Here is an 11,671-nt window from a genome sequence, read left to right as displayed (position 1 = left end):
GTCTCGTATTCGTTTGATGCATATGGCTGAATATGAGCATCTCCAACGGATGGTCTATAATAGGTTAAATACCCCCCAAAACTACTTTTAGGGCATTTAGTCCCCAAAACAATGCTCCAGCAAGAGATGATGTGAAATAGGGAATTGCTGCAATTTTTTGGACAACCTCATATTTTGGCCCCCAAGTGCTGCATATTTGCATCACACAAATTAGCTGCCCAAAAATCCATCCCGCAGGCGCGCGCAGCCCAATGGCCACCCGGAAGTTTCCTGCTCCCCCGCTGACCGCCCGATCCCTTCCTCCATCACGCCTGATGTATCCACCAAGGGAGGGCTCGCCCCCCGAGTCGTGCATCGCGCCGCCGACCGGCAAGCTTTGTTTCCATGTGTCGCCTCTCCTCTCCCTCATCTCCCATCACTCTATCTCATGCAACCCTCATCCCCATCCGCCTCCTGCTACCCAATGACCACGCGCCATGGAGGCCATCGCGAGGCCCGTTCTCGCCCGACCGTCGTGGGTACCCCATGCCATCGCTGCACTCTGGTCCTCCCTCTCCCCCATGTTGCAATGTCGCTCGAGGCCATCCACCATCTCTCTCGTTTTCCCTCTCCTCAGGTTTCCTTTTGGGCGTTATCGGAGCTCGCGACACTAGGAGGATGCAGGAGTTCGCAAGCCTCGTTGAGGCGGTGACCGATGTTGTTGGGGTGCTCGCAGGAGACTCGGGTAAGAAGGGAAACTGTCGGAGGTCGTTGTGCCCATCGAATTTGGTCAGACAACGGTCAGGCAGAAGTGACGAAAACTGTGGTGAGGTGTTTCCTTGGAGCGGTATTCGCGCAATTAATCATGCACGGAGGATGGAGACAATGCAGGGGATCATGTGGACATGAACCGCGAGGCGTGTGGCGATCGTTGGCCAAGAGGTCGCTCGTGATGGCCATAGTGGGGCTCTTTTTGTGTGTGGGAGAAATAAAACATAGTGAAAGAGAGATAGAGAAGGTGGCAGCCAGCTCGGCAGAGGCCATGGCGGGGCTCTTAAAGAAGGATGCATGCGAGCTCGGGGTCAAGGCAGCAAGACGCCGACGAATTTGAGCGCGGATGGAGGCGGACGAACTCGGGGCAGCTGAGGGAGTCCGGGTTTACGGGCATTGTTGACACAATGTTCATCCTCCATTCATTTAGCTACTTGACGGATTGGGACTTGGCACACACACCCTAGACATGGGCGCCATTGTCAAGGAGGACTCGGATCACGCCATCGAATGAGGGTGGTCGGCAGCAGAAGCTCGGGGGCGCGCTCGGGGCGACGACGGCTGTGATGGGTGGAGGAGGACAACTTTTTTTGATACCCTATTTTACATTATTTGTTGCAGTATAAATTTTTTATGCCCTAAAACCGTCTCTATCCTGCTCTAAACCTTTATTTAATGAGGCATATATGGTAACTTCATAAAATCTCAAGATGCTATGCCGGCTCAGTCTCTCAGAAATACTCATAAAAGTAGAGTGTGAGTGCATATGTTTATAAGATGAGTGTAGCTCGTTTATGTTAGCGACTCCGATTGTACAGTATTAAAAAAAGGAAAAGCTAAAATCCGAACGACAGGATTTTAGTAACAGATCCGAACGCATTAATTGCCATCGATTTCAGATCGTGCGCGTGGATTTTTTTGCTCGAAACAATGCAGTTGATAAAAAACGAAAACACTAACGCCCACACGTGTGGGCGCTTGCATCTCACCCACAAGCGTGGATCTGCGCGTCCGTTTGTAAGCGCACGAATCTTGGCATGTTTTTAGTGTCACGTAGGACTGGGCTGGTGTGTGGGCATTAACCCGATCGCCCACACGGCCGTTTCACCACACGGGAGGGGATGGTGTGTGGGCGTTCAGCAGTTCGCCCACACGCCACTTTCCAATCACGTATAAGGGCTGGTGTGTGGGCATTTGCCATCTCGCCCACACGCCCGTCTCATCTCCCACACCCAACTTGCCACTTGCCATGCGTTTTGCAGTGTACACGACAACTGCCCTAGTGTGTTTGTAAGCACATGGCAACTCTCTTTTTTTTTACCCGAACATGTTGTTTTGCCATGTCTTTTTGTAGCGCTACACGGCAATTGCCTAGTGTTAGTAGGTGGCAACTCCTAAGGTTTTCAAGTCATGGCAACTGTAGTAAAACCAGATCATACATGGCAACTGCCTAGTGTTAGTAGGTGGCAAACCCCTAACGTTTTCAAATCATGGCAACTATAGTAAATCAGACCATACATGGCAACAGCCGCAGTTGCCCAAAAATGGCATCTGGAACTTCTGACATGAGATGGCAACTGCAGTTGAGCAACCATGGCAACTGTAGTTGTCCGACATGGCAACCGTAGTTCAGCGACATGGCAACTGCAGTTAAACGAACATGGACGAGGGTCTGGACCATGGCAACTGCGGGCGCGCGGTGACTGTCACGCGGGACGTGCGGGACCACGAGGTACGAGGCCTGACGTACGGGGCGTGTCAGCGTTATCTATTTCGCGCACACGCACGCGTATGAGATGGATCAGGAGAGAAAAAAGAGGTGTGTGGGCATTACTTGTTTTTGCCCACACGTAGATGTGTGGGCTGTTCCTCTTATACACCACACAAAATGTATGGGCCAGACCCCCTAACGCCCACACGTGTGGCACTTATCGGCGTCCTAAAAAAATTCACAAGCTGGACAAATGCTGGAATCGAACCCGCGATTCCTCGATCCAACCTTAACACAACAACCAACTAATTCGACCATAGTACGTGTGAGGAATAGGGAAGTTACGCATTTTGACCTGTTTTGCCGGTGCATTAGTACATATCTGTTTTTAGGCGTTTTTTGTGTGTGCAACGTTTGGCCCTAGACCTCATGTATATATGTTCTCTCCACCTGTACAATATCCCCCTGCTAACTTTTTTTTTGAAATGCCCCCTGCTAACTTTTGTGTGAATAACATGGTAGCTAACACAGTAGAGCTGATAACGTATGTACCCCGGTCCTGGTAACTTTGGCGCGGGGGGGGGGGGGGGGGTGCAGGGGTGGTTGATGAAATATTCTCCTGATAACTTTTGTGTGAATAGCATGGTAACTGACATATCACAGACCTGAAAATGTATGTACCCCAGTTCTGATAACTTTGGCGTCGTAGGGGGGTGTGATGAAATATTCCCCTCGTAACTTTTGTGTGAATAGCATGGTAACTAACATATCGCGGACCTGATAATGTATGTACCCCAGTTCTGGTAACTTTGGCATCGGGGGGGGGGGGGGGGTGATGAAATATTCCCCTGGTATCTTTTGTGTGATAGCATGGTAACTCACATATCACTAACCTGATAACTTATGTGCCTTGATCCTGATAACTTTGGTGAGGGGGTTGTTTACAAACATCCACCCGATAACTTTTTGTGTAAATAGTTTGGTACTATACGCATCATATACGTGATAACTCACGCACAAACACCGCGGCAACTTTAACCCGACCTGATAAGAAGGTATGAGTAATCAGGTTTATGCCCTGATAATATCCGTGTAAACAACATGGTGACATATGTAGCACATGCGTGATAACTTACTTAGCGCTGAAGTGGCAACTTTTGATCTAAAAATGTTGTCGGAACATATGAACATGGGATCTAGTTTTGAAGCTCTCATCGTGACAATTTTTTATGTGAAAACGGGTTTTCAATCGGACCGACAGTTTGAGCTACAAAATATTTTGAAATTTTAAAATAGGGGGGAATCTAGGATGACATTAGCTACTATGTTCTTTAGTTCATTTGCACGTGGGGAGAAGGTCGGTTGACCATTTTTATGCTCTGGTAATTTCTATATAAATAAAATGGTAACTTATGACACATGATAACTTACTTAGCCTGGGTTTGATAACTTTTGACACGAAAAAAAAGTCGTCGACCATTCATATGCCCCGGTAATATCCGTGTAAACAACATGGTGACATATGTAGCACATGCGTGATAACTTACTTAGCGCTGAAGTGGCAACTTCTGATCTAAAAATGTTGTCGGAACATATGAACATGAGATCTAGTTTCGAATCTCTCATCGTGACAATTTTTTATGTGAAAACGGGTTTTCAATCAGACTATCAATTTGAGCTACAAAATATTTTGAAATTTTAAAATAGGAGGGAATTTAGGATGACATTAGCTACTATGTCCTTTAGTTCATTTGCACGTGGGGAGAAGGTCGGTTGACCATTTTTATGCTCTGGTAATTTCTATATAAATAAAATGGTAACTTATGACACATGATAACTTACTTAGCCTAGGTTTGATAACTTTTGACATGAAAAAAAGTCGTCGGAACATATCAATATGGGATCTAGTTTCGAAGGTCTCCTCGTGACGAATCTTTTATATGAAAACGGATTTTCAATCGGGGCGACAATTTGAGCTACAAAACATTTTGAATTTCAAAATTAAAAGGAATCTTAGCTGACATCATCACTTTTATCTTTTTCTACATGCATGTATATTTCTGCTAAAAGAAAGAAGAAGTGTATGTGAAATGAAGCCAAAAGTGAAGAAAGAGTCACGGGAGGGAGTTCGGATGGATCATCCGTGTCTGTTACTAAAATCAGTACGACTGGACATTAGCAACGTTTTAAAAAATAGTTAATATCACTGGAAGTCACAGAACTTGCGTTAGATGTTTAGTTTAATGCTAGAACTTCGAAAATACAGATTTGTGGTCATCTAACTTGTTGTCTGATGCAAATACGGTGCTTTATACCATATCAGCGAGTACACCCTGCCCTACCTGCTGACAGTGGTAGATTGTTTTCAGATAATTCCTTGGAATTTGAAAATTACATGGAAAAGCCTAGTTTGCGACCCATCTGTTAGTGAATAGTATAAAAGAAAAATGATATAGTATATCGGAGCAAGGGGCCTTCGACCCCGCAACCTTCTTTAGAAAAAAGGAAGAAGACCCGACAACCTTCTGTTGTTCTGTAGGCACAAAAACCCGGTGAACCACCAATCCACGCTGAGTAGCGGCTCGTGTTTGAAATAGATAACTTATTCTTATATCCATTTACTTAGAACACGTGGGCCGTCAGCTAAAATAGACTATTATCTGTGCAACCCATTTTGCTTGTTTAAAAAAAATTGTAGATACAGGAAAATTATGATCTCGGAAATAAAAATAACGTATGCATATTCATGTGTTATAAATATTGTAAATAAAAACGAAATAACTTTCTTTAATAATTTTTCAGGTATTATTTTTGAAAATATTTATTTGTTTAAAACACTATTCACGAACTACAAAATGTTTGCATAATTTAAAATAATAAAAATATTTTGGACATTACAATTCGAAAATATTATTCTAATAATAAAAACAAATAATAATTGTATGCACAATTGTACAGTTCAATGTTCGTATAATTAGAACTATTCATAATTTAAATTGAAACTATTGATACGGATATTCAATCGTGTCTAATCTTTAAATTATACTCCCTCCGCCCCAAAATAAGTGTCTGAAGCTTAAGCTTAGTACAATTTTGTACTAAAGTTAGTACAAAGTTGAGACACTTATTTCGAAACGGAGGGAGTATAATATTTTTTAATATAAGTCGTGGGTACAAAAGTATGTTCATATTAAATAAACATTGTAAATGTCCGTATTAATTAAAAAATTTAAAAAGTAGGATTCATTAAACATATTTACATAATGAACATTTTAAACGTCCATATTAATTAAACATTTTTATATAATATACACAGCTCTATTTTAAATGTTTATTTCCTAATCGCCATTTGTATGTATAATTTACAAACAAATGTTTAACATAATTTTATCATTTGCATTTTACAAATATTTAAAAAATTTATTACTTATGATTTATTAAATATATTTTATATACCCCGCAAAAATGTATCTTATATATGCATAAAAAAATTTATATAATGCACATGAGTTGTAGTGGCCAGATAAGTTCGAGACGCATGTTGGTTAAATTAGTACTGGCAAAAGTGCCCGTGTGTTGCAACGGGAGAAAAAACACAACACACACTTTTAACCGAACAACCATCACTCAACACCACAATAGGTCTATCTCCTTTATTTTAGCGACGCATCATATTTGTGTTGCCACTTATCCTTCTTCTCACCCTTGCCGGCGGTGGCCTTAATGTTCACACAAACCAAAACGTGTTAGAATGTGGTTAATCCTAAGACGTCTCTCTCTCCCTCTCTCTCCTCCCTCTCCCTCTCTCTCGCTTTCGCTCACACTCACGATGAGAAATCTGTTGTTTTCCCCTGCGACGTATGCAGAGGTATGCATGTGTAGTTCTTGATGTTTTATTTTCCCTATATGATTATATTGGGTGTTTATTTGCAATCCGGATCGCGCCCTGTATGAAATTGATTGTGTGCTATAGTTATAAGTTTGCTTCCAAAATAATATTTAAAAATATTAAACATGTAAAATTAACATCATATACAGATTTCACACATTTTTAATCAAATTTCATATATAACATATTAAAATCGGAGTTACGGTTTAAAAGATACGTATAATTTAGAAATTCATTTGTTTGAATTAAATACCTTCCAAAATAATATTTATAAATGCTTAAAAGGTTAAAATAATCTTATATTCATATTCTACATATTTTTCTAATCAAATTTCATATATAACATGTTTAAATCAGAGTTACAGTTTAAAAGATATGGATGCTTTAGAAAAGCATTTGTTTGACTTAAATATGATCCGCGGATGGAATACCTAAAAAATCAGGGTTTTTTTAAAAAACTGTAAAATAACGGTTCGGTATGACTTAAATCTGGACTGCGGGTTGATTTCATGAAAACGCAGGGGCTTTCTGCAAATTGGTGCAACGGACGATAAAAACTGTACATGCTTTATTATTAGGTAGAGAGATAGAGATTGTTATGCGCAATAGACAATATGGTATGAAGGTTGTAGTTGCCAGAGCGCCTCGATCTAATATCTAATCGCAGGTTCGAGACCTGGCCTCTCATTTTTTTGATTATTGATTTCCTCGTCTATGAGTTGTACTGTCGCTGGTTTTTTCCACAAATAAAAATAAAAAACGGCATTGTTATTTTTCAGCCGAATGAAAACAATTCGGCTTCATTCGCTTTTCTAGCCGCCCGATCTCTGTTCTGGGATTCGTGCTAATTTGTACTTTTCTCGCTTCAGTTCTCTGCGTTGTCTTATCGGGCGCGCTAATTTTGAGGGAGACCCGTTTCTGTTTCCTCGCTGGCCGAACCATCGGTCCTCTTTATTTTTTCTTTTTGTCTCCCTGTAGCCGCCTTTGCCCCTCCCCCTTTCTCATTCCTAGCATGCAACCGAGAGAGGGAGAGAGTGTCATGGCGGTGTTGTAGATCCCCTCGCCGCCGCATCTGCCTGCTGAGGTCTGCTGCATCTCCCGCCTTGAGGTGTGCTGTATCTCCCGCTCCCCTCGCGCTCAGCCCCTCCCAATCTCCCCCTCCCCTTCTTTCTTTTCTGGATTTTCGATGGGTTGGCTTGCTCCTCAGATCGTTTGAGTTCAGATCGAATTTTGGTTTAGGTTGTTGTTGTTGATGTGTGTATCGTTAGGGCGCTCCAATCTGTTGTTTTAGGTAGTTGATTGTGATAGCCCCTGCGGCCTTTAGTTGTATGTGATATGTCCTGTTCGTGTGCTTGGATTAGGCTTCAGGAGTGATTAATCTGCTATAGGGGATTCATCTACTATATGTGGCCGTTTGTATTAGGGCAAACATATTAGGGGATTCATCTGCTATAGGAGATTTCATTGTTAGTGTAATCCTTGATGTAATTACAGAGTATTCTTGCTGTAATTACTTCTTTAGCGGTAATATTTTGTTGTAATTTCAAAGTAATCTCTCTGTAATTTTTTAATGTAATCGAGTGAATATATAGTGTGGTAAGATATAACCTTAGTTTGGCGTTTTAGTTATAATTACATGCAGTACTCATGATTCTTTTTGTATATTTTAGTGATGTTAGTAGTGGAATTTTCTCTATTGTTCCAGGGGGTATGAGTTGGTTGTTTGTAGTGAACTTTGTGTAAATGTGTGTTTGCTCGAGAGTGTCCTTTCGTATACTGGATTTACTCTGTAAATCTTAGTTTTTACTGTTTTCTTACAAGTGTGGTCACAGTGAATTTTAGAGTTTTTACTTTATGTTATAAGTGAAATTACAGTGCAATTCTTAGTGTAATTTTAGGTTATTTTACCGGTTTTGCTAATTTTCAGTCGAATGATTTACAGTTAGTCTTCATTCATATTTTGGCCGTTGGATCGCATGCCGAGATCCGCACTTGAGCTATCCTTTTCGGGGAGATTTTCTTTTCTGTGTGTTATCGGGCACACTTTGTTTCCGGGCCAGCCCAGTACCGCATTCCCTGGCTCTCTCTTTGTCCCCCGCCTCATTTCGGAGCCCATCACGGCACAGAGAGGGCACTAAAGAACAGAGAGATGGGAGGCGATTCCTGCGATTTCTTCGTTGTGTACGGCGATTCTGATCTCCTCCTCATCTTCTTCAGCTAGATTTCTGCTCCAGTACCTTGTGGTTTCGGTTGTTTGTCCTTGTCTTCTTCTTTTCCCCATTGGATTTCTTCTAGGTCTAGTGGCTTGTTTCGATTCCCCTGGTGTTTGATGTACATATAGGGGTGTATGTGTCCTCGTAGCAGAGGATTTTCCTGGCGATTTCGTTGCAGTTGTAGCGGTAGGTGCATGGATGTAGCGGCGGATTTGATTCTCCTGTTGATTTTCTATCACTGGCCTGAGCGTCTAATTCTGCTGTTTTTTTTCTATTTGGCATGTGGTTTTAGGTAGTAATTGCATCTAAGTTACAACAACTTAATAACTATAATTTCATTTAATTACAATATAGTTTCCTCTGACATTGTAGAGTAGTGACACTGTGATTACAGTGTTGTTACAGTGTAATTTCCAGGGGTAATCAGAGTGACAGTAACTTCTGGGATTGTTAGTTTACAATCACTGCAATTACAAATTACATTGTAATTTCAGGTTAATTACAGTGCTATTGTTAGTGTATATTTAGTGTAAGTACACTAGATCAGAATGAAATTTTCATTGCAATTAAAGTATTTTTTTGGTCTACAAGCATTTTAGAATCTTTTTCTTTGCAGTTTGTCTTTGTTGGCTGGTATTTGCATTCATTTATAACCATTTATTTATTTTTCTTTGTGTTTGTGGTATTGCATCTAAGTTACAGCACTTCATAACTGTAATTTTATTTTATTTACAGTATAATTTCCTCTAAAATTATAGAGTAATCACAATTTAGTTATATTGTTACAATGTAATTTCAGAGTAATTGTGTAATTTTCAGGGTAATTACACTGAAAATCACTGTGCTATTTTGTTGTAATTACTGCAATTTCACTGTAATTTACAGTGTTGTTACAATGTAATTTCCAGTGGTAATTACAGTGATATTTTTACTGTTATTTATATACTAGGATATTTACTGTATTTACCATTAGTGCAATTACAGTGTAATTTCAGTAAAAATTACAGTGTAATTAGACTATCAATCAGTGTCTTTGTTGGGTTGTGTTGCATCTAGTCACACTGTCAATATATACTGAATCTATCTTTGTGTCTGAAACTTTGCCAACTTCCTATCTAATATACAGTGTAATTTTTTATCATTTGTACTCATACTCTCTTGTCTTTTTTCTTAGCATTGAAGCAGTGAGATGTGATACGGCCTATTGTTCATATCGGTCACTTGGTACTTTTGTGCCCTAATGGACATCTAGGCAACTTCCTGGTCGTATCTTACTGTGGGTTTTTTTTTGCTCTTTTAAAGGAGATCGTCTTGAATAATTCCAGTCCTGAACTCATCTGAAATGCTTTTGAAGGTGCCAACGGTGCATTTCCAATGTGGAGGACCAACTATAAGTACTTTAATTTCTGCCTTCTTTTTTGGTGTTTGTCTTTGCCCTTTCTTTTTATTTCTTATTTCCTCTATATACATTTTTCTTCATATTATTCTTCCTTTTTGCAGCTAGACTTTCCTTTAACCATTTGAAAGAATGGGTTTTCTTTCATCGTTTCTTTGAAGGAAGACCCTTTGCTTTCGTTGATTCAGCTTTCGATGAGCATTCTTAATTTCACTTGCAGATTCATGATCCGCAAGTACTTCCTCCGTAAAGAAATATAAGAGCGTTTAGATCACTAGCATTTAGATCACTAAAAGTAGTGACCTAAACGTTGTTATATTTATTTCCGGAGGGAGTACATTGCTAATCAATTTGTTTCTACATTAGTCTCCTTTTTGAAGGCACTATGTTATCTTCCAAGGTTTGCTCTCATATTTTTTTTTATTCAAAGAATTATAAACTTCATAGGACGTTGGGATGCTTTTGTTACTCCCATGACGAGGAAACAAATCGATTTCGGAAAATTTGACGTAGTCTACCTAGCTGTTCCCAACCAGACCAATATGTAATTTGGTTTTTAGTATGGCTGACCTGATTTCCTTTTAAATTTTGTTCTCAATTTACATTGTTGGTATCTTATTTTTCTGTTTTTCTACCTTTATTCATGTGAAATCAGACACGATTATGGCGTCTTTACATTCAAGTTTATGGAAGTGTGGACCACAAGGACTCAAGTTACTAACCACTTTTCAAGCGCTGACATACCCAACTTAAGGATAAAGCATGCTAATGATATGTTTTTCAGCGAGTTCAACAGCGTGGATAAGTTCTAGTTACTGATTTCTTTGCAGATGTAAGCACTTCTGTTTTTATTACTTTAAATTTACAGGATAGAGATTCATGATTACCAGTCATTTTTTGGCTGAAGGTTGCCCAATTTACTGTACTCATCTACATCATTCATTGTCTATTCTACTATGTATTTTCTGCTTTTGGCTCAGTGTCAATTGCTTCAATTTTTGTGCTGTCCCACTTGCCATGGATCTGGTTTTTGTGTTTGATTTCTGTCCTAATTTATCTATGTGTCGATGAATTTCTCCTCTGTGGATTGCTGTGGCTGGTTTGTTCCCTGCCCATCAGTCGATTTCTGTTTTTGCTTGGATCTGCTTGTTTGTGTAGGATGCTATTGATGCTTAGTGGGTTTCGATATACTGGTTTCGGTAGGATGCTACTGATCTGTAGCATAGCATGTCTTCTTGTGTGCAGAATTTCCTGATTCTTTTGCTTAGTCATTTCAAATCAAGCTTTGAATGATGTCTACGCGGTACGGTACGGGCGACACGCGGTGGTGAGCGACCTACGCGGCGGATCTCCTCGCCGCTCGCTCCGTCACGTTCGACGTCGGCGAGATCGTGCTCCGACACGAGGCGCTCTGTCTGGTTCTTCTCGATGGGGAGGGGCGCACGGTGGACACGCGCTCCCTACGTGAGGGCGAGTACATAGATATCGGACACATTGTGCCATTCCCGTGTTTTTTTGCCAGGATCTAGGACAGACTTCCGGTGTCGTCGGCGGCGCCGGAGCCGACGATTGATCCCGGTGGACCGTCACGTCCGGATGAGGGGAGGCGCGGCGCAGCGGTACACGGTCGTGTTTCGCCGAAGAGATCGAGCGACCTGGGGCTGCTGGGTGCGGGACCTAGGGGTAGCACCCCACCACCCATGGCGGATGCA

General features: G+C 41.0%; 1 long non-coding RNA gene across 1 annotated transcript; it reads left to right on the top strand.

Annotated features, from left to right (window-relative positions):
- The first annotated feature begins 7,317 nt into the window (after positions 1-7,317).
- On the top strand, positions 7,318-10,913 carry LOC147976624 (uncharacterized). The gene is made up of 2 exons (XR_015601606.1): positions 7,318-7,458; positions 9,738-10,913. It is a non-coding gene; the product is annotated as an uncharacterized LOC147976624 (long non-coding RNA).
- Positions 10,914-11,671: the final 758 nt, after the last annotated feature.

This window comes from Triticum urartu, chromosome 4A (assembly GCF_056163025.1).
Source record: "Triticum urartu cultivar PI428250 chromosome 4A, HENAU_Tu73, whole genome shotgun sequence".
Classification (NCBI taxonomy): domain Eukaryota; kingdom Viridiplantae; phylum Streptophyta; class Magnoliopsida; order Poales; family Poaceae; genus Triticum; species Triticum urartu.
Note: the sequence above shows the minus strand (reverse complement) of the source record. Positions and strands in the feature narration are given on the sequence as shown.